This window comes from Carassius auratus, chromosome 4 (assembly GCF_003368295.1).
Source record: "Carassius auratus strain Wakin chromosome 4, ASM336829v1, whole genome shotgun sequence".
NCBI lineage: Eukaryota > Metazoa > Chordata > Actinopteri > Cypriniformes > Cyprinidae > Carassius > Carassius auratus.
In genome coordinates, this window is record NC_039246.1 from 23,351,022 (window position 1) to 23,352,438 (window position 1,417).

Consider the following 1,417-nt stretch of genomic DNA (forward strand, 5'->3'; position numbering starts at 1 on the left):
TGAGAGAGTTGGGTAGAAAATGTTGCAGACATTTTTGTCTGAAACCGGTTACAAAAGCAGAATTTTAATGCGATTAAAGCCCTGTTTGGTTTCATGTGAATGCAGTGATCACAGGAAATCTGCTTCTAATTGCACAATGAAACAACAAGAGACCTTAATTGAAAACCATTTTTCCCCTTTAATAAATAACAAGCGCCGAAATCTGATGTCTCGACAAAATAACCAAAATATCCACCCATTGTAGAGTATGATAACGAGTGATGCTTGTGAATGGAATATCAGGGTTTATATATTCTAAATGCATGTTACTAATTAGTCTGTGCTCTGTGCATTTCTTTATACTCTGACCTCTACCATACTTTGAGGGATGTCAGCAACTTCTATTTATTTTTTGGTGAACTTACTCAAGCCCAGAATATTGAAATACACATAATATCTAGATTAAATTATTAAAAGGCATACGGATACAATTTAATACTACAGAAGTAGTGAAACAAGGGTTTAAGTATCGCATTTTATCTTTCGTCATCTCTGGACCTGACAATTCCTCTCGTCGCAACCTTAGGTCTCTAGACCCACAGGTAGAAACCATCCAAACCAAAAGGGGAAAAGATCTGTATCTGGAAAAATCACGGGCACGTTTTTTTTTTTTTTTTTTTTTACAAAGATCATTTACAGTCAGTCTGTTGATGACCACCCAAAACTAACAGAGAGAACCATAATTCATTCTCAACAGAAGCCTCAAAGCCACAAACTCAACTGTACTTTCTTGCTGGCCTCCATGGATCTATAAATAGATTTCATGATTCCTTGCACTTTTTAGCACAAAATGGGGGTGTCCTAATTGTTTCGACTTGGTCAGTCAAGTTAAAAATATGATTAGCAAAATAAAAAGTACGTTGATTGGATTTTCAGAATGACTTTATCCTGATCTATAGGACTGGGGGCAGGAAAGTGCTGAAAAAGTAGATCTAGAGTATGTGTGGTTGGTTTTGGGCTCGGTGAAACTGCAGCCCAGATCATGCACCCCCTCTACTGACCAAACAACGAATTAAACATCAGAACAAAAACAGAATGAACAGATATCCAGTATATTATCTGAAGAGGCGGTTTCTTGACCTGGAGGCCCAAGCACACTTCTGAGATTAACTAAAATGATTTGAAACAAGACAAAAAATATATTAAATAATTTGTTGCCTCAACTTGAAGTTTACTTTGACCGAATGGTTATGCCATGTTCTAAATAATTTTATTGGTTGAGAAATTGATATTAGTAGGTAAACACACACACACAAACACACACACACATGACAATTAAAAAGTCATGTTAATTAATTTGTAATGTAAATGCTGGAAAACATTCAGATAATGAATCATAAGACTTATTAATATTAATATATTGCCACTCCTTGTTTCT